Raw genomic sequence first — 26670 nt, forward strand, 5'->3', positions numbered from 1 at the left:
GGGAGGGGTTGACGAGGGAGCTAGAGAGCAGGAGGTCTTGGGAGGAGAACAATTTGGTTGGTATTTTGAGAATAAGTTAGTGATGTATCTGGGGGCGGAGTTGTGGATGGCTTTGTAAGTTATTGTTAGCATTTTGAATTTAATTTGTTGCTTGAGTGGCAACCAATGGAGGGATTGGCAGAGAAGGGTAGCAGACGCTGAGCGGTTTGTAAGGTGGATGAGTCTGGCAGCAGCATTCATATATTATATTTTTATATTATGATATTGATTATATAATTCAATCTACAATCCTGAAAAATTCATTCTTAGACAATAATTTATAATGGGGAAGCTTTAGAGAGGGAAATAAATTGTGTAGCTGGATATAATAGAACTGATTTACTAAGTGATAAAGTGGCTAGGGCAGATTAAAAATTTGGATTGTATTTGCTTTTATAACTATCTTCTCACTAAAACATAAAGAAATGGATAATAAATAAACAATAGCCAATACTAAGAAGGATTTGGCATTAAATAACATTCTACCAGATAAACCAGTGATTTTTAGGAAGCCACGCTATCAGTTTATTTGCCCTAAATATAATTAATAACCCTGTTAAAAGGAAAATAGTTTCTCCCGTAAGAAGTGTAATGGTTGTAAGCTGATTAAAAATGATCAACTAGAAAATAATATAGTTTCTACTATTGTTTCCCATAGTTTAAGTTCTGAGGTTAATGCGTACGTGGTTTACTAACTGGATTGCCATGACCCCATGAGCATTACACGTTAGGGTGGGAAAGAATTTTTAAAATATTTTAAATGATTTGAAATCCAATAATGTTTTTATACACCTTTTTAAAGCTCATATTAAGTACCCATCGGGGCTAACATTTTGGGGGATTGATTGACTAGGATATAATTGAAGGGTTGTAACAGGACTAGAAAGATGTATAAACTAGTAACTAGATGGATTTATGAACTAGGGGCCCTAATACTTGAAGGGTTTAATGTAGTCCTGGATTTAAACTGTTTTATAGCTAATAGATTATTATTATTTTTTTGTATATACTTTGTATTACTTTGCAATGATTTTAATAATGTTTATGTAATATATGTACAGTATCTCACAAAATATTGACACTTTGGGCCCAATTTGGACATTTTCACTTAGGGGTGTACTCACTTTTGTTGCCAGCGGTTTAGACATTAATGGCTGTGTGTTTAATTATTTTGAGGGTACAGCAAATTTACACTGTTATAAGCTGTACGCTCACTACTTTATGTTGTAGCAAAGTGTAATTTCTTTAGTGTTGTCACATGAAAAGCTATAATAATATATTTACAAAAATGTGTGGGGTGTACTCACTTTTGTGAGCTACTGTGTGTGTGTGTGTGTGTGTGTATGTATATATATATATATATATATATATATATATATATATATATATATATATGTGTGTGTGTGTATATATGTATATATATATATATATATATATATATACAGTATCTCATAAAAGACAATGTAAAGTAGTGAGTGTAGAGCTTATATAACAGTGTACATTTGCTGTCACCTAAAGTGAAAATGTTCAAATTGGGCCCAAAGTGTCAATATTTTGTGTGGCCACCATTATTTTCCAGCACTACCTTAACCGTCTTGCGCATGGAGTTCACCAGAGCTTCACATGTTGCCACTGGACTCCTCTTCCACTCCTCCATGATGACATCACGGAGCACCTTCCATTTGAGGATGCTAAATAGGGTCTGAGGGTAAACTTGATGGCCAGTCCATCAAGTTTACCCTCAGCTTCTTTAGCAAGGCAGTGGTTAACTTGGAGGTGTGTTTGGGGTCATTATCATGTTGGAATACTGCCCCTACGGCTCAGTCTCCGAATAGAGGGGGGGTCATGCTCTGCTTCGGTATGTCACAGTTCATGTTGGCATTTATGGTTTCCTCAATGAACTGTAGCTCCCCAGTGCTGGCAGCACTCATGCAGCCCCAGACCATGACACTCCCACCCCCATGCTTGACTGTAGGCAAGACAAACTTGTACCAAATACGTTTATCTTGGTCTCATCAGACCACAGGACTTTGTTCCAGTAATCCATGTCCTTAGTCTGCTTGTCTTCAGTAAACTGTTTTCAGGTTTTCTTGCGCATAATCTTTGGAAGAGGCTTCCTTCTGGGATGACAGCCATGCAGACCAATTTGATGCAGTGTGCGGCATATTTTCGAATGCAGTGTGTGGCATATTGTGACACGCTGACCCCCCCACCCCTTCAAACTCTACAGCAATGCTAGCAGCACTCATACGTCTATTTCCCAAAGACAACCTCTGGATATGACGCTGAGCATGTGCACTCAACTTCGTTGGTTGACCATGGCAAGGGCTGTTCTGAGTGGAACCTGCCCTGTTAAACCGCTGTATGATCTTGGCCACCATTCTGCAGCTCAGTTTCAGGGTCTTGGCAGTCTTCTTATAGCCTAGGCCATCTTTAGAGCAACAATTCTTTTTTTCAGATCCTCAGAGTTCTTTGCCATGGGGTGCCATGTTGAACTTCCAGTGACTATTATGAGAGAGTGAGAGCAATAACACCAAATTGAACACACCTTCTCCCCATTTACACCTGAGACCTTGTAACACTAATGAGTTACATGACACGGGGAAGGGGAAATGGCTAATTGGGCTCAATTTGGACATTTTCACTTAGGGGTGTACTCACTTTTGTTGCCAGCGGTTTAGACATTAATGGTTGTATGTTGAGTTATTTTGAGGGGACAGCAAATTCACACTGTTATGCAAGCTGTACACTAGCTACTTTACATTGTAGCAAAGTGTTATTTTTCAGTGTTGTCACATGAACAGATACAACAAAATATTTACAAAAATGTGACGGATGTACTCACTTTTGTGAGATACTGTATACCTATATCTATCTATATCTATCTATCTATCTATCTATATATATATATATATATATATATATATATAGATAGATAGATAGATAGATAGATAGATAGATAGATATAGATATAGATATACAGGTGCATCTCAGAAAATTTTAATATTATCAAAAAGTAAATTTATTTCAGTAATTCAATTCAAAAAATAGATCCATTACACACAGAGTGATATATTTCAAGCATTTCTTTCTTTTAATTTTGATAATTATGGCCTACAGCTAGTGAAAACACAAAATTCAGTATCTCAGAAAATGGAAATAAAAAAGGATTTTTAATACAGAAATGTTGGCTTACTGAAAAGTTTTTAAATCAGGAAGGCTGGCAACTCGGATGCTCCTGAAAAAAAAAATACTTTATTAATACATGGATACATGGGTGCAGGCTATTCACTGATGTGTTTTGGCTAACAAGCCTTCATCAAAGCATACATGTTTGATTTAAAAACTGATATTTATAACAAAGTAAGCCCTCCAGATGGGACGGGTGCATCCTGATCAGAAAGCAAATCAAAACAATTAAAAACACATGGAGAAAAAAGAGACACAGCAGACATATGAAGGAAATATCATGAACAAATAAAATCATTCTGCTCCCCGCCGCACATCGCTCCCACATTGAAGTGGCCCAGCTGTGAGGGCGGAAGAGTGGTGACGTTGAGCAGGCGGAGAGAGATGATGTCATCTCTGCTTGTTCCCCCGCTCGTCTTTCTGCTCTCATCCACCTCTAATGCAGCCCGCTCACTGCAGCTGCAACCTGCTGGTTAGGTGGGGACCCTGAGGCAAGAGACTCAGGGCTATGGGCTCCAGATTTGGGGCTACAGCCTCAATAGCCAGCCCCTGGTGATGCCTATGCTTTACAGTGCAGGTGTTTAGAGCATGTTTAATATGTATCTTTCCTGATAGTGTTTAGAGCAGATGGAATGTGTATGGTCGCATAGGTCAGCACAATACCCAAATAGGGCAAGGACTTGTCTTGCCATTGAAAGGGGAAGGAACTCCGTACTGCTCGGACTATATGGGGTTGTAAGGACACGTTAAGTGCTTGGGATTTAGAGTGATTTACCCTTAAACCTGTAAATGATGTGAACTGTTGTAATACCACATGGAGATTGGGCAGGGAAGTAACTGGAGAGGAGAGGAGCAATAATATATCATCCGCAAACAGTGCGCATTTGTGTTCCCGACCCCCACTCATGACTCCTAATATATCCGGATGTTCACGGATCTTGATAGCCAGTGGCTCCAGGGCCAAGATAAATAAAAGGGGAGACAGAGGACACCCCTGGCGGGTCCCTCTGTGTATATGAATGTTTGGTGAGTGATGGCCTTTAATTACTAGTGTCGCCGTGGGGGCTTCGTAAATCATTTTAAGTGTAGTCAAGAAGCTGGGCCCGAAACCGTATTTGCTCAAAATGAAGAATAAGTAATCCCATGACAAGGAATCGAACGCTTTATGCAGGTCGAGGGAGACCAGTAATGCGCCCCTCTGTCCCCCCCCCATCCCAACCCGAGTTCAAAGCGGAGATAATATCAATGATACGTCTAGTCTGGTCTGGGGCCTGTCTAGTGGGGACAAACCCCGACTGGTCTGGATGAATGTATTCCGCCAAGAATCCATTCAGTCGTGTGGCCATTATCTTTGTCAGCAATTTGAGATCTACATTAATCAAAGATATGGGACGATAGTTCGTGCAGTCACCGTGGTCTTTGTTCGGTTTCGGTATAACATGTATATAAGCTCGATTCTCGTGTGGAGGTAGAGGGGATCCCCTTCGCAGGTCATTGTAAAAAGAGCAGAGATGAGGGGTCAGAATCTCTCTAAACTTGCGGTAATAATGGCCCGAGAGGCCATCAGGGCCTGGAGATTTTGACGGATTCAAGGATTTGATGGCCGCCGCAATTTCTCTCTCAGTAAACTGCCTCCATCAGCTCTGCGTGATCTTTAGACAATGTGGGGAGTTGTAAATCCCGCAAGAATGTTCCCGCCTCCTGCGCCTCAAATTCCTTGGGAGGTTCGTACAGCTTAGAATAGAATGCATGAAATTCTTCTATTATGAGCTGCGGGTTTTGGGAGGTGTGGCCATTCCGTAATCTCAGTTTAGGAGGTGCTGGGTTAAAAGGTCTAGGATTAAGTTTCCTGGCTAGTAGAGTGTTAGGTTTATCCCCGAGGGAGTAAAACCGATGCCTATTCCATCGGACGTACTTTTCCGCTTTAGTCATGAGGCTCAGATTCAGAGCCAATCGCGCCGTGTCTATCTGAGTCCTGAGGTCGATTTGTGGGTTTTGTTTTTGTGCCCAGGTCAAGTCTAGTAGTTCCTTCTCCTGCTGCTGTATCACCTTATCCCGTTCTCTTTTGCTTCTAGCAGATAACTGTATCAGTGTCCCCCGAATCGTGGCCTTGTGGGCCGCCCACACCATGGAAGGGGAGGTGTCTGAATAGGGGTTGTCTTGAAAGTATTGACGCAATGTATTTTCTATGTCAGCGACAAGGAGTGGATCATTCAAGAGGGACTCGTTTAATCTCCATGCCGACGAACGTGGCTTGGCCCATAAACCTGTTAGAGTTGCTTGAACCAGAGAATGGTCAGACCATGCTACTGGGATAATTTTAGACCACGATACCTGCGGTGATAGAGGGGACAGAGTAAACAAGTGGTCGATATGGGAGTAAGTTTTGTGCACCGAAGAGTAAAAGGTATATTCCCTAGTGGAGGGGTGGACGTTCCGCCATAGATCAATAAGGTCATAGCTATGCAGTAAGCGTGCTATTTCGCAACTTTGTTTTGGGGCGTGTTTCAGGATGGGCTTCCCCAGATTAGATCTGTCCAAGATCCGATCTAGTGAGGTATTACTATCGCCTCCGAACACCACATGTCCCTCCACATGGGTCATTACCGTCCTCAACATTTCGCGAAAAAAGGGAAGTTGGCCCACGTTAGGGGCATAATAAGAGAGGAAGGTGACAGCACTGTCATCAATCTTCCCAACCACCAGAATATATCTACCATCCCTATCCTTTACCACGTTAGTGGGGGTGAAAGGGACTCGTTTTGCGAAACATATGGCCACTCCCCGTTTCTTGTCGGGTCCGCTAGATAGATATACTGTGGGGTATCTGGCATTCAAGTACCTGGGGGTTGAGGTCCGTGAAAAGTGTGTCTCCTGCAACAGTAAAATATCCATCCCCAATTTATGATATTGATGAAACGCCTTCGCTCTTTTGGTTGGGGAATTCAAGCCCTGCACATTATGTGTCACCACAGAGTAGGTCAGTTGTGAGTCATTTGTCATGGTGGTTTGGCAGGTTGTACTCACTGTGCATCAGCTGGAAGAATTCCCCTCGACTGCCGTCGAAAGTGTTCGTTTGGGTTCCCAGCCGGAGCCGGAGCGCATCCAAAGTAGGAGAGGTATGAAAGGATAGAAAAGAAAACAAGAACAGTGTAAGTTAAAGGTATAACAACACAAATAGAACTGCATATTCATTGTCGCCGCTAGGACGACAAGGTATCAAAATTGTAACTGAAAGTAACCTGTGCACTGCCAAGCAGTGCACCTACTGGGGCGCTAAGTCCCCTTTGTTTGTTGCGAAGGTGTCTCCACCAACAGCGTAAAGACAAGTTCACCACAAATGGCGTGCGCCCTCCTCCGGCCCTGTATCTGCAATAATAATTGAAGGGGTCCGACCGGGACAGCCCCAGGGTGACGGCATCTGGAAATAATAGTAGGCAGAAAATAAATGACAAAACCTCTAATAGGTATAAACTAAAACTAGCCCATATGGGCAAGCCCTCCCCTTGGGCTACAGTAGTGGGCAAATTAACCACATAAAAAAAAAAAAAAAAGGGGGAAAAAAGGGAGAGGGGGGTCCGGACATCTAAGGCCTCAAAGTCGACCAAGTTCTTTCTCGAAAAGGAATCCCTCTTGGGACTAAAGTAGAGTATGGGGTGTATCAAGTTCAGTCCAGTCAAGTAACCGACGGAGACTTCCTGGCCCTGGATCTGCCCTGTTGGGACCACAAGGGGGATACCGGTCGACTCACTTCCATGAAGGCGTTGGGAGCCCCAGGCTCCAAGGGAAGCAGACCCAGGTTCTGGAGTAACAGCTCACCGGAGTGGAAATCGGAGAAGTAGTGGGTTTTGTTCTTGTAAGCGAATGTCAATCGGAATGGGAATGACCATCGGTACTTAATGCGGTGGTCAATTAGATGATTCAGAAGCGGTTTCAGTGATCTCCTCTTTTGGATTGTCGACTGGGCTAGGTCCGCAAAAATCTGTATCGGGTGCCCCGCTATAGATATGTCACCCCTCTGTCTTGCCTCCATCATTATTTTCTCTTTGATCCGGTAATAGTGGGGCCTGACTATCACATCTCGCGGTAGTCCATCTGGTCTTGGGGTCGTCAAGGCTCGGTGAACCCTATCCAATTCAAGTTGATGGGGGGAGATGTCTGGTAACAATTGCTTCATCAGAGCGTGTATGGAATCCTCCAAGTTCACCTCGGTTTCCGGGAGTCCGCGTACCCTGAAATTGTACCTGCGAGACCTATTCTCCAGGTCTTCTATCTTTGCGTTTGCCTGATCTAGTTGGTCCTGGAGAGATGTAATCATTCTAGAGTTTTGGTTCACTCTTTTCACAGTACCGTCCATTTTTGACTCAATGGTGTCCAACCTCTCTCCTATATTTTGAAAGTCATTCCTCATGCCCGTGGTGATTATAGTGCATGCTTTGGACAGTTCTTGTTGTAGTAGAGCAGAAAATCTAGCCAGGAGGACCGCGTCCCCTGAGTAAGTTGCCGCAGGGATGGGGTGCTGGCCGAGTCCGCTACTATTTTGACTCAACGCCACTTCAGCCAACTCAGCCATCTGCCTGTCTGTGGAGGAGGCCGGAGAGTCTGCAAACATAACACAGTCAGGGGAGCCCGACCCAGGGGATAGTTGTCTTTGTGGAGAGAAGAGCTCATCCTGAGACTGGGATGAAAAGGGGTCTCTATGAACCTCAGCTTGGGTGACAATGCTAGAGCGAGGTAATGGCTGCCGCTGATACAGTTCCCCTCTGCTTGCTATGTCCCCCCTCTCCATCCCCTGAGCAGCTTGTGGGGAAGTATACTCCTGCGAGTGACCGCCAGTCTCTGTGGGTTGTAGTGGGGAGTGGGCTCGCTGGGCAAGTAAACCGCCAAGGTCTGTGTCCTCTTCCCCCTGCTGCCGCTCGTCTGGAGGGGCTGTGTGTTGCTGAGGAGGACTTGGGCTGCCTCGCTGCGTGTCTCCCCTCCCGGGCGCCATCTTGGCCTGCTGTGAGACCTGTAAGGAGCGGGACTTACGAGACTGCTGGAGGTGCTGTTTGTGGTGTGATCCGCTCCCCGCCGCCCTCCGCGGCATCCTCCGCTTCCAGTACACTGCCTGCTGGTCCAGTGTTGTCCCGATCGGCTCCCGTCGCTCTTTGTAGCTTGATTTGGGCCGGAGGCTAGCGGAGCCCGATCAGAACATGTCCGATCTCGGCGCCTCGCGCATGCGCACTCGTGTGTAGACTTTTTATATCCACTGTAAGTATATATAGATTTGTAGGTTAAATCAAAATACCATAATATAGAAGATTGAAGGAAGACAGTTTTAGACAGATAGGCAAGGGGGTGGTTAAAATCGGTGTACAATAATGCATTGGATTGCAGGATGATAGTTTCAAATAGACAGACAGAAAGGCAGTGGTTAAAATGAATGTACCCGTGAAGGAGCAGAGAACGGATGATGGATGCTATGATGAATGCATGATCTGGTGTCCTGTTAAACTGCTATATCACTTATGTAGAAATTATCACTTTGGTAAAAAATTATCATGGCAGATGCCCTAGCCCTCTTGTCCAGGTTTTTTATCCTGTCTGTGTCCCCATTAGGCAGATTTGCTCTCTTATTTTTTTTTTTTACTTTCAAAGAGTTTAATAAAGATTTTACAAATAATAAAACAAGTGACTATACAAAAGTTCCCCCGACAGCGGAATTAATAAGGAAAACAGGTGCAATGCCCAAAATATTAATATCGACATTACCAATCTCAGAATAATAAAGGTAACAACAGGTTATGCAGGGGTCAATGTACAATTGTTTGAAGTGCCAGGAAGATGAAACCATACCCAGTGAAGACTACTTCAGGATCAAAATGCTTGGCATGTGGGATGCTAGATTATCAAACCTATGGGTAGTCAAGCGTACAATAGAAAGAAGATAGTGGGACAGAAAAAAAAACAGGAAAAGAAAAATAATAAAGCAGAGGGAAGAGGTCCAAACCAGAGTCAATAAAGTATTCCCCAAAACCAAACAGAGAAAATATACTAAGGCCCTAGAGAGACATTTATAGCCTACGGCTCCCAGATCCGTTAAAATGTTTGGACAGTGGCCTTCAAGATGCTAACAATATTTTCATGTAACATTATCCTAGTGACTTTTTTCCTAGTCTGTGCTAAGGATACAGTAGGTTGTTTCCAGGATTACACTCTTTATTTGTTATTTGTCCTTGTTGCTGGTACGATAATGGGAAGTCCAACATTTAAGCGTTGTCAGCATAAGAAAAGATGAGGGTAAACTTTGCAACGGGGACACCTAGTCCTGTGAGAGCTGTCTAGGAGTAAGATTCTCTTGACTTTGTAGATATTTCTTCGTACTTTCTCTTGTGTCTTTGGAACAGCTCCCTTCACACAACACACTCCATACCTGCCACTCAGTTGTCAAATGCCAGATCCTTGGTGGGCAGTAAAGGCGCTGTCATTTGACAGCTGAATGTCAGGGAAAGAACTTTAAGGAGTGTGAATCCTTTGGTTTCTCATGCTGACCTTCATATCACCACAGGACACAGCATTGCAGTGGAAAAGGTAAGTATTTCTTTTCTTTGCAGAGACATTTTTTTTCAGGAATTTATTAAAAACTACTGAAAATGGATATTCTATAAAACTTATTTAAGGAAAACTGACCTTATTTCAAATGAATGAATAATGTTATTCCTGGTCTATCCCTTTCGATAATCCAACTCTCTGCGCTCTAGGAGCAGCTAACACCGCTGTGAATCACTAGACAGAAAAAAAAATATTTATACTATAGTTCAGTGCTCTTCAGAATTTTTATATATTCCTACAGTCTGTGTATTAAAAATGATTATCACCAATATATTACTTAAATTATAATTATTCCATATCAAGTGCATAAACAAAGTGAAAATAATAAAGATAATCAATATTTACCAACCACAGTTGCTTATATGGACAAAAATCATAAATCCACAGTTCAAAAAAGTCCCAATGTCTTAATTACAAAATGTGAAAAAAGTGCAATCTTCCAAATCCTTTAGTGTCTCTCACTGCATCAATCACCTTCCACGCAGGAGTGCAATCAAATGTACCATCACCTCCTTAGGTGGACCTCAATATTAACGAGGTAATAAACAGCATAATATCACAATGTCCTCGACTCTACTTTGCAGTCACGGTTCCCTTCTGCAGGATAATCCAGGTCCCATGTGCTCAATAAAAAAACAGAGTGCATTACTGACAATTTATTAAAAATAAAACCAAACCCGATGCATTCACACATATCTATAGAATTCACATATGTAAGCAGAGCACTCCAGATCCACAACAGTTACCAGACAGAAAACTTAATCCGTCCCACAATAGGAGTGAAGTGATGACGTTGCCAAGCTCCACCCACCTAGGTATCCTCATCACACTGGTGATAGGAGGGGAATATGTAACATGTTCCAAAGGTGAACTTAGCCTTTAAAATATCAAACAAAACCTTTAAAGCGAACTTTTTAAATTTAATTGTAATTTAATTTTTTAATTTGAAACTATTGTATTTGTAGATTCTTACACTGATGATTTTTTATTGTTTTTTTCTATTTTTTTTTTAAAGTCTTTTTTGCAAGAATTAACACTTAAATGTTTTTGGACTTTAGGTGTACCATACATGCCCTGAAAACGTCATCCAAATATTTTAGGGGTGTATGTGTGGTAAATGCAGTTCTCTGACCACACTGGAAGACATAAGAAAGCCTTGTACCTTGCTTCTGTATCATAAGTAATAATGTTATTGGCAAATCAAAAGACCAATTTCTGAAATTTGGAAATGGCTCTAGAGCATAACTAGTTAATCCTTGTGCATTTATACAAAGTCTGGTAGGTAGAAGCCCACACATTTAATGGCATTATTACACTCCCTCCAAAGGAGTACACTATGGCTGAAGTAGGCTAATTGGGGTTTTGTAACCTCTTCTAGGCGGGACTGTTTCACACGCCTCCAGTAAAAGCCATTTTTCAGTTTTCAGTGCTGTCACATTTGAATGAAAATTACACAGAAAATGTTTTTCAAAGAAAAAAAGCTTTCTTTTGGTAGTATTTAAATACCACTGGGTTACTTAAGTTTTGCTACATAAAGGGAAAAAAATGTTGTTGTTTTTTTAGTGTCTTTTTCCAAACCTTTCATTTAAATTATCATTCTTCATAAATTTAGGACAAAATGTATTCTGCTACATTTGTTTGGTAAAAAAGTCTGCAAACTATGGTATATATATTTGAAAATTGATCATTCCTGATGTACTGATGTCCTATCTAATTTTTTGAGGCCCTAAAATGCCAGGACAGTATAAATACCCCAAACATGATCCCTTTTTGGAAAGTAGACAGCCAAAGGTATTTAGTGAGACATGGTGAATATGTCGTTTTTTACACAAAGTTATCAAATAAGAAGATATTTCTAATACACAGCATTGGCATAGTTAGAAAAAAAAATGCCCCAAAACAAATTCTGCTACTCCTCCCAAATATGGAGATACCACACGTGTGAGACTTTTTCACAGCCTTGCCTCAAATTCAAGGAGCACCTTCAGGTATTCTAGGGGCATAAATTACACTGACTGCATATTACATATATAGATACTGACAGTAAAACCTCACCACTGTTGTGGCGGTGCCAATGTCTCTGATCAAGCAGAACAGCATATACTTTAGGAAATAAAACATATCCACCAGAAAGCCTGTGTAACCATGCAGGAGGGCAACAGGAAGACAGAGAATGCCCCCCATAACTGGAAGCATCCAAACAAAGAGCTTTATGGCAGTATGACCACTTATGTTGAGAGTTGCAGATTTTAAAATGTTGGAAGTTACTTTCACAATGGTATTACCATGTTAAAGCTCATACGAGATGTTAGTAACTGCATTTAGATCACTTTTAATTCTACAATGGGGAAAATAATTATTTGACCTACTACAGATTTTGTAAGTTTTCCCACTTTTTATTATTATTATTATTATTATTATTATTATTATTATTATCATAGGTGTATTTTAAATGATTAAAGTGAAAACGGTGCAGCACTAAGAATCAAATGTTGAGTATTGACATATCAACATACTGTGATATACAAAAGAAATTGTGATTAACATATACAAAAACTCTAACACCATCATCTGATTGATAGTGTCTCTAAATAAAGTGCACTGTGCACATTGTAAATCAACATTGGTAGTATAGTCCCATTGTTGATTAAAACAAATCCATTAGAATATATTGATGGGAAGGAATCCAGGAGTGTAGGACTAAAGGAGTCACGCCATGTGTGCATCCACCAGGGGAGAAGATTAAATATGCTTAACAGAAGGTAGTATCGATCAGGCATGTTATATTAAAGCTCTGGATAATAAGTGATGCAATTCATCCTCCTCAGCTGAGCCACCTCAGGCAACCTGGACCCGGCATGTGAGAATATGGAAAAGTAAGGCAATGTCCCCGATGGTAAAAAAAACCTCATCCACCACAGAACCGTTTTGGTAGGTTTATGGTTAACAGCATCCATAAAAAAAAAAAACAGAAAACCTCCACATAGTGAAAAACCATATGGTTACAAGTTTATTTGGAATAAAAAGGCTTTACATAGATTTCACGATGTATTGCATCAAGTAAAAAATCTCCTTTGTGATCACAAAAGCATAAAATTCAAAAAGGCGCAATGGCATGGAAAGAACTCATCAAAGCCAACGCGTTTCTTCAACAAAGACTTCAACTGAGGAAGTCAATGCTTTGATGATACGCGTCTAGGGGAGAGAGCCTGCGTTTTGGCATTGCATTGCGGCTATCTTGAGACCTATTGTATCTAAAATGTGTTTTCATCTTGCACAGCTTACAGTGCCATATTTGTGAGTTTTATACCTTACCTTTTTTATATATAATTAAACATTTTAAACGGAAAGCACTAGATTCTGCCTTCCTTCTTTTGCATATCCATCATATCTGGTGAAATGACCAGGGTTTTTATCCGATGGGAATAAGCGATTTGAAGAGGAAAGTATTTACCAGCACCACCCCAGCCTTCTCTTTTATCCCCATAGGGGAACACTGCTGATTGTATTCAGATGTGAGATGAGCAGCCTGTGAGACTGGTGGAGGAAAGCACTACACAATCCGGAACCCCCTTTCTTTTCTAAATATTCTCCTTGCAATCACTGAAAGACAAAGACATGTCTAGATCCATACTGGTTCAGGATTATATTACAAGGAAGAAGCAATTATTACAGATTTATATACACATGCGGTTACCTCATTACCACAAGGTAAGAGGCCATTTTCACTAGTGTTTGTCTTTGGACGAAGAGGAGATTATTATTATTTTCCTCTGCACTTTTTGTTTGCATCTTGATGTTACTTGCACAAAGAAGAAAGGACTTTATTTGCTGTTTTGCACAGTTTGCTTGCACTTTGCACAGGAAGACTTTTGCTGGTTTTGGTCTATTTTGCATCTTTACACAGTTCATTTTTTTTTTTTGCCCATATCCTATATATATATATATATAGAAGTATTATTGCAGTGTTTTAACATACATTATCATCTATGCACTTTGCACTTTGAAAACAGTCACTTTATTATCTACCGTGGATAGTGTTTGTATTATTGATTTGTTTCTGTTTATTTATTCTTATTTGCATGTGTACTGCTACCTTTAGCAGCACATTGCTCCTTTATCTGGTTTTCTTTTGAACAGTGCAGCACCAACCCCCACTTGTTTTATTTCTTTATGCGTATGGATTGAGCCCTATCCGGTGCTTGGAGCGGTTCCATATTCATCTTCCACCTTCACATGGTAGCGCAGGAATAAATACATATCTTATCACTCCTTAATGTGCTGCTTCTTGAGCCACTCCTTTGTTGGCTTGGTGGTATGTTTTGGGTCATTGTCATGCTGTATGACCAATCCACGACCCATCTGCAGTTTTCTAGCTGAGGGATGAAGGTTTTCATCCAAGATTTTACAACACATGTCCCTGTCCACTGGCCCCTCAGTGCGGCAAAGTCAGCCTTTTACCTTTAGCAGAGAAACAGCCCCAAAGCATAATGTTTCCACTTCCATGCTTGGCTGTAGGGATGGTGTATTTAGGGTCATAGTCAGCATTTTTCTTCTTTCAAATACAGTCGAGTTAATGCCAAATAGCTCAATTTTGGTCTCATCTGACTACAATACTTTTTCCCAATCCTTCTCTGAATCATTTGAATGTTCATTGGCAATTTCAGATGGGTTTGTGCATGTGCCTTCTTGAGGAGGGGGATCTTGCGGGCACTGCATGATTTAAATACATGGCGGCTTATTGTGTTACCAATGGTTTGTTTGGTAGCTGTGGTCCCAACTGCCTTGAGCTCATTCACAAGCTCCTGTTGTGTAGTTCTGGGCTGATCCCTCACTTTTCTTATAATCATCCTTACCCCATGAGGAAAAATCTTGCATGGAGCTCCAGACAGAGGACAATTGGTTATTTAGTATTTCTTCCATTCGCGAATAATCGATCCAACAGTTGCCTCTTTCTCACAAAGCTTCTTGCTGATGGTCTTGTAGCCCATTACAGCCTTGTGCAGGTCTATAATCCTGTCCCTGACATCTTTTGACTGTTTTGTTCTTGCCCATGATGGTAACATTTGAATGGAAGAATGATTCTGTGGAGCAGTGTCTTTTATACATGTAACGAGTTGTCGTTATGGAGCACCTTCTTAAATTGACAGGATTAATCTATGTACCACATGAGCACATACTGTAGGCAGGGGTGCCGAACTGTGTGCCCTCTGATGTGACCCACCACATCGTCCTCGCTGGTTCCCGACCCGCCATCCCCAAGCATTAGTGTAAAGAACAGAGCCAGCGCTTGAGGAAGCAGAGCCAATGTTTCCTGTATAGTGCCGGCTCCTCTCACAGGCTGAGTGATACCAAATGTACTCCGCCTGTGACAGTTGCCGGCGTGATGCAGGAAGCATTGGCTCTGCTCTCTACTGCAGCTGCATGCTCCTGTCATGCTGATGCTCGGAAATGGCGGGTCAGGAATCCGCGATCTGGGACAGCAGTGACCAGGGATACCCCAGTAGTACCCACCGGCAGTATCAGCCAGCATAAACTGCAGCAGTACCAGCCAGCAGTACCCATCAGCGGTACCAGCCAGCAGTACCCACCAGCAGTACCAACCAGTGATACCAGCCAGCATACCCACCTGGGGAATAGCAGCAGCTAGCGATACCTGCAGAAATTCTTAAAAAGAAGTGAAGATTGAGGTCAGTTTAGGTGCAGGTAAACTACAGTGCATCAGTGTGAAAGCAGCCTTAGGCCCCTTTCACATGATCGGTCCAATCAGGTTCACCTGTCTGTTTTTCATGAGGATTCAAACAGGCCCCCCATTCACCTCTATGGAGCGGCAGATGTAAACGGACTTGTGTCCATTTACACCTGCCTATCTCCAATCCAATCTGCTTAAAAAAACAGAAGGTGATCAGAGGGTCCATAGAGTAGAGCGGACTGTGTCTGTGCCTGTTCTACATAAGCAGAGTGGATATAGACCTGTCATCCACCCGCTATGCTCAACGTGGCCTGCTACCAGTTACCAAGTTGCTAATGTGACCCTCGCTCTTCAAAAGGTTGGGCACCCCTTCTGTAGGCAATCTGTGGGAGCCAGAATTATTGTTCATTGGTAGGTGATCAAATACTTAATTTATTCACTGAACTGCATCTCAATTTCTAACATTTGTATCATGTGTTTTTTCAGTATTTTTGGTTGATATTCTGTCTCTATCTTTTAAAATACACCTATGATAAAAATTATAGACCCTTCATTTCTTTGCAAGTGGTCAAACTTACAAAATCTTCAGGGGATCAAATAATAATTTTCCCCAATGTAGTAAAGAAAAGAAAGAGTACAGTTTCTTGCACTATACTTTGACATTTGAGGCAATCTGCTTTTGCAAATTTAGTCATTGTTTGGGTAATCCATATTTTAGGGTCCCCCTGTGCACAGTATAAACCTACTCCTTACAAAACAACACATATGTTTTATCAGCTTTGGGTCTTATTAGATGAATAAAACACTAATGTCCTGACACACAGAGGAAACTCCTGAATGTATTTTGGAATGTTCAACATCAATAATCATAAATATAGACAATCAAAAACAGGAACAGTTGTACATATATCTTGTTTTTTGCTTTAAAATTTGATTCTAATGAATGTAATCAAAAGGATAGTTCTTACTTTTGCGACATTTCTAGGCTCCGCCACTGTGTGAGTACAGGGCCTACAGTTTAAGGGGCTCCAGAATGTCAATTCTGAGTAGAGAATGCTGGCTTTTCAGTTTTCTATGGGTTTTGTAATTCCCAGATCAGGGCCTGGAGCTCAGAGACTTTGAAGAGCTTTTTGGAGAGAAGAAGTCTTCAACCCCTGTGTCCAGAACTTACCTGCAGGCTGTGTGTGTGTGTCTGTGTGTGCAGGTGCACACAGCCATTATAAGCAAGGACATGTCAGTAACTCAGTGCTCCAGGCTGGAGACAGATGATCTCAGCATATAAGTCAGGTGGGCTCCCGTTGAGAGGTCAAGATGTGGGCTTTTTGCAGCATGGATCTGTGAGAGAACCGATGAGCTGTGAGAGAGGTGCAGAGCCTGGGTTCAGTGGGATGGGGTGTCCCAAAGCAGAAACCTGTACAGGCAAGTGGGCATTTTTGTTTGCTTGCAAGGTGCACTCCAAAGACATGCTGGTGGGTTAACTGGCTTCTGTCCAAAATTGGCCCTAGTAGAGTTGGGGACCTTGGATTGTGGGCTCCTTGAGGGCAGGGACTGATGTGAGTGGGCAATGTATGTGTGGAGTGCTGCGTAAATTGACAGCGATATATGGGTACCTTAAATAAATAGTAATATAATAGATGAGCATCTTAATTTGAGACACAATGTACAGGGATAGGGAGAAATGTAGACACACATACCCACACTCACTCAGGTTGAACTGGATGGATTGGTGTCTTTAATCAACCTTACTAACTATGTAACTACTAACTAACTATGTAACTATGTAAAGAAGACTGCATGATGAGTCTGTGCAGAGACCAACTAAGAAACGAAAATGTTTTGTTAGCCAGGAGGCTGAATAATTTTTGTTGAACTGATGCAAAACTGACAACCCCCTGCAAGGGCAACAATTTTTGTTTGAATTGTCTTTTGTTTTGAATGAAATTGGGCTTACAAGCCCTCAAATATAGACACTGTTTAGCCTAGACGTCAATGTCGTTCAGAAAACTGTATGGAGACAGATCTCTAAAGTATTGAGACAGAATGCCAGATTGAAGCAAAAGCGACTTATGTTTTAGAGTGTGTTTGTACAGCTGAGCAATGCTAAAACACAGACATAAACAAAATATATACTAGTATATTTAATAAAGAAAAAAGCAGGTGCACAAATTGAAATAATTATTTTAGCAGGAGCTATGGTGTATTAGCAACCTAAAGCCTTTTCATATATCCAAAGGAGCTGGAAACATAGATTACATTTTAAAATATGCATGTCTATTTTAGAACCAACACATTTTGTGAAGAGCAGATAAGTGTAATCAGAGCAAACAGGAGGTAATGTTTAAATATGTATCTGTGCAATACAGCTGTCTACACGATTTTGTAGGGAGAATATGAAAGAAATTTCATTAAATATATTATTTAATTTTTTATTTTTTTCCAGTGTAATAAGCACAAATTACTTTTGTTTTTTAAATAACTCAAAGAATACTGTCGGCTCAGCCCTTCCTTCTCAAAGCTGGCCACTCAGCTTTCGGCTAATTGCCAGATCATATTGCTTCACAGTGACTCATCAGTCCTGCCTACCTAAGCCGTCCATTCCAGATGATCTCTTGATCACATCTCTAGAGATGCTCCCCTGTGTTCCTGTTAAAGACTTGCTTTGCTGTTCTACTACGCTCTACGATCTCTGGCTCCCTGATGTTTTGGCTTGTCTGACTATCTATTCCAGTTCCTGAACTCTGGCTATGTTTTGATTATGTTTACTCTGTTTACTTTTTTTATTATTATTAAACAAGTGTGATTTAACTGTACTTCTGTCTCAGTCTGATTCATGGTTTGTGACAGCAGGCGAAAACAATGAATTCAGAAGATGCAGTCAATCCACTTGTTGATAATATTTTTTTCAGATTGGATGAGCAGGATCAATGCATGGATCAGTTTGCTATGGCGTTACAAAATGCTCCTGAGTCGCACAGCTCACCTGGAATCTCCCACTGTGGCTGCTCCGGTACAACCTGTGTTGCAGGTCATCCCTGCTGCTGCGCTATAAGAGGTATGGCTGGTTCTGCTTGGCTTCCCTCAGCAATTTGGGGGCAATCCAGTCCAATGCAGATGGTTTCACAAGCAGGTTGAGATATACTTTGAGATGCTGCCTCAGGCGTTCCCACGGACAGAAGCAAAGTAGGTTTCCTGATATCTTTGCTTTCTGAGAGAACCTTGGCCTGGGCAAACCCTCTATGGGAGATACAAAAACCTGTTGTCTTGAGTTACTCTGAGTTTGTGACTTCTTTTAAAAGGGTATTTGACGTTCCTGCAGGCTCCACTTCTTGTGCCAAGTGCCTCATGTCCATCAGAGTACGAGAACTGTTGCTGATTACGCCATTGAATTCCATATCTCTGGCAGCAGAGGTTGCTTAGAACAATGAAGTCCTCATGGCTGCTTTTTCTCATGGTCTCTCGGATACCATCAAGGATGAGATAGCAGCCCGAGATATACCCACTGAGCTGGAAAGGTTGATCACGTTTGCCATCCCCATTGAATCCAGACTCAGAGAAAGACTCCCTTTTAAGGAGCACTTGTGGAAGCCTCTCCAAACTTTGCAGTCCCACCCTTGCCTCCCTCACCTCCCATGCCTCCTGGTACCGAGTGTGAACATGAACCCATGCACTTGGGCTTCTTGCGTCTCTCTGCAGATGAAAGAACCCTTAGGAGGAATGAGAGATTGTGCCTTTATTGTGGCCAGGCAGGTCACTTTTTGAAGTCTTGTCCTACCCGTCCAGGGAACAATCGAACCTTGAGGTCCTGTCACGGACAGACCTTAGGTAGCGTTGTTTTTTCCCCGTTATCCAGAAGGATAAGCCCCTGGTTTTGGTTACCTTTTCTTGGGCTGAGTCGTCTGTCGAGATACAGGCTCTAATTGACTCTGGGGCTGCAGGCCTGTTCATTGATGCTGCCTTTGTATAAAAGCACTTGTTTCCATTGCAGCTGCGTGACACTCCACTTGCCATTGAGGCTCTTGACGGAAGACCTCTACAGCCTGCCCATGTGACTCATGAGGCTGTTCCATTGTCCATGGCCCTAGGGGCTCTTCACTCTGAGATAATCCAATTCCAAGTTATTTTCTCACCTAAGTTTCTGCTGGTTATTGGTTATCCTTGGTTACAAAGGAACTCCTTTTTTGATTGGCTCTTTACTAAGGTTCTCTCCTGGTCCCTACAATGCAGTAAGACATGCTTCTAGAAGGTAGCCAAGGTCCTGTGCACCTCTTCACTCTCCTCCTTGCCGGAGGAATACCATGATTTTAGCGATGTCTTTGACAAAGGTCAAGCCGGTAGTTTGCCTCCACACTGGTCGTATGATTGCACAATTGACCTTCAACCTGGTGCCATACCCCCTCGTGGCCGGGTTTAACCTTTGTCGGTCTTGGGGGATAAAGCCATGGAGGAGTATGTTGCAGACACTCTTTTGAGGTTTCATCCACAAATCCTCGTCTCCTGCTGGTGCTGGTTTCTTCTTTGTGAAGAAGAGTGGTGAACTGATACTTTATATTGATTATAGGGGTCTCAATCGATTTACGATTAAGAATGCCTATCCGATTCCATTTATTACGGAGTTATTTGACCGCCTCAAGGGAGCAACTGTTTTCACGAAGCTTGATTTGAGAGGGGCATAAATCTCGTAAGGATTAAAAAGGGCAATGAGTGGAAAACTGCATTTAATACCAGAACAGGCTATTATGAGTACCTCGTAATGCCTTTTAGCCTTTGTAACACTCCGGCAGTTTTCCAGGAATTTATTAACGATGTCCTCCGAGATTTGTGGCAGTTATATGTGGTGGTTTATCTCAATGATATCTTCATATTTTCCAAGTCACTGGAGAGCCACCACACAGATGTCTGTTGTGTGCTTCAGAAACTGAGAACAATCTCCATTGTAAATTGGAGAAGTGCGAATTCCATCATGAACAGGTTAAATTCCTGTGTTATGTTATTTCCACTGCTGTTTTTTTGATGGACCCAGAGAAGCAGTCCTACAGTGGCCCTGACCCATGGGTTTATGTCCTCTGCAGTGTTTTCTTGGCTTTGCCAACTATTATCGGAAGTTTATTCTTAACTTCTCGTCTCTGGTCAAGCCCTGACTGATATGACCAGAAAGGATGGTAACCCACAGAGTTGGTCTCCGGAGTCCATTAAGGCCTTTGAGACTCTCAAGGCTGCCTTTGTTTCTGCTCCTGTGTTGCCACATCCTGATCCTACGTTACCTTTTATCCTTGAGGCTGATGCTTCTAAAACTGGAGTTGGCGCCCTTCTGTCTCAACGTTTTCCAAGAAATTGTCACCTGCCGAGTGCAATTTACGAGATTGGTGACAAAGAGCTGTTAGCGATCATTTTATCCTTGAAAGAATGCAGACATCTTCTCGAAGATACAGTTGTGCCGGTTCTCATTCTTACTGACCATAAGAATCTCACATACTTATCTGAGGCTAAACGCCTCTCTCCCAGAAGGGCGCAAGGGGCTCTTTTCTTGTCTAGTTTAATTTACATTGTCTCATTCTTACCCGGTACTAAGGTACTTCCTCCACTTCCAAGATGGAGTCGGTTCTGTTTCCTGTGATTCCTCCTGATCATATTCTGGGTACGGTTCGCATCAGTCTCACTTCTCCTTTGGGTGACAAAATTATTGCTGCTTAGGTCCATGCTCCTCCTGAGAAACCTTGTGACCACTGCTTTGTCACAGAGAGTCTCCATACTGCCATGCTCCAGACTTACCATTCTCCCAAGGCTGCTGGCCATCCTGGGAAGATTCAACTCATTTAGGCCATTTCCCAACAATTCTGGTGGCGTCGTCTACGTGCTGATGTAACCGCTTTTGTAGCTGCCTGTTCCGTGTGCTCAGAGTAAGACTCCATGACACCTTCCAGTGGGCCTCCTAAAACCCATACCCAATGGAGAGAGGCCCTGGACCCACCTGTCTATGGATTTCATTGTGGAGTTACCCAACTCCCAGGGCAACACAGTTATCCTTATGTTGATTGACCGGTTCTCAAAAATCTCCCATTGTATTCCACTTAAGAAGTTCCCCACTTCTAATGAACTGGCTTCCACTTTTGCCGGGAGATTTTTTGCTTACATGGCTACCCAAGGTGATTGTCTCGGACAGGGGTAGTCAGTTTGTGTCCCGGTTCTGGCGAGCCTTTTTGTTCAAAGTTGGGAATTCAGCTTGCTTTCTCCTCTGCGTATCACCCCCAGTCTAATGGGGCCGCAGAATAAGCCAATCAGTCCAATAAGCCAATAAAGCCCATTTTTCAAACGATACGTTCACGATTGGAGCCCGTTTTTCCCCCCTCTCCCTCTCCACTCATGACCTGGTGGCCCGAGTGTTTGTGTCTTATTACAGGTTTGCCCATTGAGGAGCCTCCGCGCGTAGCTCTATATCGGAGAGCTCTTCAAACCGTGACAGTAAGTTGTCGGAGACTGGGAGAGATTGGTCAGCTAACCTGTCCATCCTTTCAGCATAATCAGAGACGAAGCGAGGTGGATCGGCTTTTTACGGAAGGTGTCGGCTACGTTCGGGAATCTCCGGGCTGTTCGTACACGAGGACGCTCTGACGGTTTGAAAGATCGTGGTGGAGGGCATACCTGGGAGACATACGGTGATCCCTGCAGATGGTTATTTCTGTTGGCGTTACCGACTCCGTTTGTTTGGAGTCCATCAGCTGCGGTAAGAGTCCAACCTTTTTTGTAGTAGCGGAAAGGCATAATTGTTCAAGATTTGATAACATCATCAAACTCAGAGAAAAAGATTGACCACTTATTTTTGGGACTAGATGCACGTTTGCAGCTTTTGTATCATTTCACTCTAGCCTTTCCAAACTTAAAGCGGAGGTCCACCCTAAAATGGACCTCCTCTCATCGGAATCCCCCCCCCTCCTGCGCCACAATTGGCACCTTTCAGGGGGGAGGGGGGTGCAGTTACCTGGATAATCCAGGTAACTGCACCCACTTCCGGGATAGCTGTCTGCGGAAAGGGGCATAGATTATGCCCCTTTCCGCAACTGCCCGCCCCTTTGCGCAAGTGCCCCGCTGCCTGCTGGGAAACACACAGGCATCGGCTTATAACATGCACCCATGATTTTCCCCTGATTGTAAGGGGAAAAAAACGCCAATAAATACGGTATATATTGTGTACACCACCTGCACTGTATTAGAAACGACACCGCCGAATGCAAAGTATAGGCTATGCTGAAGACTAAGTATATATGTATATATAGGCTATCTTTTCATGTGACAACAGTGAAGGAATTACACTTTGCTACAATGTAAAATACTGAGTGTATGGCTTATATAACAGTGTAAATTTGCTGTCCCCTCAAAATAACTCAACACACAACCATTAATGTCTAAACCGCTGGAAACAAAAGTAGGTACACCACTAAAGTGAAAAAGTCCACCATTATTTTCCAGCACTGCCCTAATGGAGTTCACCAGAGCTTCACAGGTTGCCACTGGAGTCCTCTACCACTCCTCTGTGACAAAATCATGGAGCTGGTGGATGTTAGAGACCTTGCGCTCCTATACCTTCCATTTGAGGATGCCCCACAGATGCTCAATAGGGTTTAGGTCTGGAGACATGCTTGACCAGTCCATCACCTTTACCCCCAGTTTCTTTAGCAAGGCAGTGGTCATCTTGGAGGTGTGTTTGGGGTCGTTATCATGTTGGAATACTGCCCTGCCGCCCAGTCTCTGAAGGGAGGAGATCATGTTCTGTTTCAGCATGTCACAGGATATGTTGGTATTCATGGTTCCCCCAATGAACTGTAGCTCCCCAGTGCCGGCAGCACTTATGTAACCCCAGACCATGACACTCCCACCCCCATGCTTGACTGTAGGCAAAACACACTTGTCTTTGTACTCCTTACCTGGCTGCTTCCACACGCTTGACACCATATGAACCAAATAAGTTTATCTTGGTCTCACCAGACCACAGGACTTGGTTCCAGTAATCCATGTACTTAGTCTGCTAGTCTTCAGCAAACTGCTTGCAGGCTTTTTTGTGCATCATGTTTAGAAGAGGCTTCCTTCTGGGATGACAGCCATGCAGACCAATTTGATGCAGTGCAGCGTATGGTCTGAGCACTGACAGGCTGACCCTCACCCCACACCTTCACCCTCTGCAGCAATGCTGGCAGCACTCATATGTCTATTTCCCAAAGAAAACCTCTGGATATGATGCTGAGCACGTGCACTCAGCTTCTTTGATCGACCATGGTGAGGCTTGTTCTGAGTGGAACCTGTCCTGGTAAACCGCTGTATGATCTTGGGCACCGTGCTGCAGCTCAGTTTCAGGGTCTTGTCAATCTTCTTATAGCCTCTATGCAAAGCAAAAATTATTTTTTCAGATCCTCAAAGAGTTCTTTGCCATGAGGTGCCATGTTGAACTTCCAGTGGCCAGTATGAGAGAGTCAGAGCGATAACACAAAATTTAACACACCTGCTCCTCATTCATACCTGAGAGCTTGTAACTCTAACGAGTCATATGACACTGGGGAGGGAAAATGGCTAATTGGGCGTGTACTCACTTTTGTTGCTAGCAGTTTAGACATTAATGGCTGTGTGTTAAGTTATTGTGAGGGGACAGCAAACTTACACTGTTATACAAGCTTTACACTCACTACTTTACATTGTAGCAAAGTGTAATTTCTTCAGTATTGTCACATGAATAGATATAATAAAATATTGACAAAAAAAATGTGAGGGGTGTACTCATTTTTGTGAGATACTGTGTGTATCTCAAAGACACTGACACTAACTAACCAGCCTGCCTAATCTAGCTCAATCTCTTTATCTCCATCCACTATAACACACTATATGGGTGCTGTGTAAGCAGCCTTGTATAGTGTGGGGCATGGATTTAGTCCCCCTAAGCCATGATTCATTGCCTTTGGCCAATTATGACACACACTGAGGAGCGTGCTGTGATTAGCCAAAGCCTGCAAGTCAGGTGCTTTGGCCAATCATCACACAGCAATACACTGCTGTCTTGCAGTGCGTTATAGGGTGCTCAAATTTGATGCGAACGCCCCATAAAATTCGTTGTTCAGCAAACACCCGATGTTTGAGTCGAACTTACAGCTCATCCCTAAACCTTTGAATCAAACTCTTTTATTTATTTGTCTAATACATATTTTTTTATTTACTTACCCCAAAACATACACAAAATATATCATGTGCTATTAGCAGTTACTATTTTATACTCTATCAATGTATTACATGCCTAAGCTAAGAGATGAAGAGTGTTTTTTTTTTGGGTGGGTGGGAATAAATAACAGAGTTTATACAGTTGTAGGCTTTATAGGAAAGTGTTTCACCCCCCTAGGAATATCTCTAAATATTAAGAGTGTGTGTTTAACTAGGAGTTAAGCAGGCATACATCATACAATTTTCTTATTCAATTTATTTTAGATTTACCTTCAACTATGTAGTCCAAGGACCTGCCTGATTGCATACACATTGAAAGTGTTTAGGTTTGACCCCATATTATATGGTTTTGTTAAATCTAAAGGAAATTTGTACAAAATAATTGTATAATATATGGCTAACCTTAAAGCTCCCCTGCTGCTTTTTGAAGTTACATTCATCTTTGCTCTTTGAAGTTTGTTCTGTGGATTTTGGATTATATGGTACAATCTGGACAATGCTCCTGGTTACCTTTTTAAGGTTTTCTTTACTATATGCTTGAAAAAAAAAAAAAGGCATATTGCGCTCTTCTGCTCCTTCCTCCACTAAAAAAATGCAGTGCAATTTTTGTGTAACTACGTACCAGTTAATAATTGTTAGATTTTAATTTAAATACTTTTACATGGCAGCATTTACTGTGGTTACCATGGTATGAAAAATATCCGGTTACGACACAGTTAATACTTTGAAGAAGATTAGTTGCTATGTAGTGCACAAAATCCTAAATGCAAATGTTATTTATGGTATCAATTACAGTGCAGGGAAAAGCAGTAATTGAACCATGAAAATAAATGTACGCCTGTAAAGCATGTGCAGGATAATATTATTTCATTTTGACTGTGCCATATATGTGATTCTTTCTGTCTTAATGATTTAGGTGAAAAATACTAGTTCCACAGCGACAAAAAAATTCACAGCAACAGCAATCAATTTCAGGAAAAGCAGGCTATGATTCATATTTCAATTAATTTTGCTGTTATTGCTTTTAAATTGAGTCGTTCATGGTAATTATGTGTCTGTCCTGTCATATTCATTATCTAGTGGGATTAGGTTCCTTTTTGGTTCTGATGAGAAACTATAAAAGAGCCATAATGTTTGCTAGTACTTCGGTATACTTAAAGATGAGGATATAACGTTTTTACTCGTTTTAGATATAACATAAGATTTTAGCCTTACTCCAGCCAAAATGGTTAAAGAGATTGAAAAGATAAAAGGTGTTTTTTTTTTTTTTTTAAATAACAAACATGTCTATACTTACTTGCTCTGTGGAATTAAATTGCACAGAGCACCGTGAACCTCCTCTTCTCGGGCCCCTTGTTGGCTCTCCTATCCCCTCCTCTCTGACCAGTGCCCCCATGGGAAGCAGCTTCCCATAAGGGCACTCTTGTGTGCTCACTCCCGAGCCCCGCTTCTGCATCCATTGATACAAACAGAGGGACTCAGCCACGCCTCCTGCTCCCTTGTCACTGGCTTTGATTGACAGCAGTGGAAGTCAGTGGTTCCTAGTGCCCCAGCAAAGCCATTAAAACTGGGAGGTGAAAGCTAATTTTCAAGTAGAATGAGGGGATTTACAAACTGTATTGTGATTTCCTCTCCCTTAAGGGAAATATAACCCCAGCTCTTGTTTATGCGACAAGTGTCAGACGACATAGGAATTGAATAGAAACCTCCTTAACAGGGACACAGATAACACTTAAAACCTGGCAAAGGTTCTAACCCTTCTTTTTATTAAAACATTAAAAAATGTTTTGGGTAGAGCTTCTGACATATACATTGGGACCTGGATGTTAATGAGAACGGCATATCTATGTTATGTTTTAACTACTTACAGTATGTTTATTTTACTTGTTTATATTGAAGCATGTTTTTATACATTTACATACATTTTAGCAGACTAGCATTAATGGCTCTAGTATTAGCAG

At 42.1% G+C, this 26670-nt stretch overlaps 1 protein-coding gene across 1 annotated transcript in view; it reads left to right on the top strand.

The window, feature by feature from the left end:
• ADCY1 (adenylate cyclase 1) overlaps positions 1-26670 on the top strand; it is a 550492-nt gene that overhangs the window by 312013 nt on the left and 211809 nt on the right. The gene's annotated exons all lie outside the window — the stretch shown is intronic.

The sequence above is a fragment of the Lithobates pipiens genome, unplaced genomic scaffold (genome assembly GCF_037356315.1).
Source record: "Lithobates pipiens isolate NorthernLeopardFrog02 unplaced genomic scaffold, aLitPip1_a1.2 Scaffold_19, whole genome shotgun sequence".
Lineage (NCBI taxonomy): Eukaryota > Metazoa > Chordata > Amphibia > Anura > Ranidae > Lithobates > Lithobates pipiens.